Here is a 252-nt window from a genome sequence, read left to right as displayed (position 1 = left end):
CTAAACTGTTAGCTAACATACTGTTAGAGAAAATCTTAACAAATCAAATTCTTTTTGGAGAATTTACAGTGAAGTATTTCTGTTTTCTAGCAATTCTGCTTCCTCTGTCTTTACAAATACCTGTTTGCTAACATTGTTAGCAAACTAATAGACGGCGGGAAGACCCTTTTTGATTTGTCCAATTTTCCGACATAGGCGATGTGGATTAGCCAATAAATGTGCTATACTAAGCACAATATCTCACTCCCAACC

Source organism: Artemia franciscana, chromosome 8 (genome assembly GCF_032884065.1).
Source record: "Artemia franciscana chromosome 8, ASM3288406v1, whole genome shotgun sequence".
In the NCBI taxonomy this organism is placed as follows: Eukaryota; Metazoa; Arthropoda; class Branchiopoda; order Anostraca; family Artemiidae; genus Artemia; species Artemia franciscana.
Note: the sequence above shows the minus strand (reverse complement) of the source record.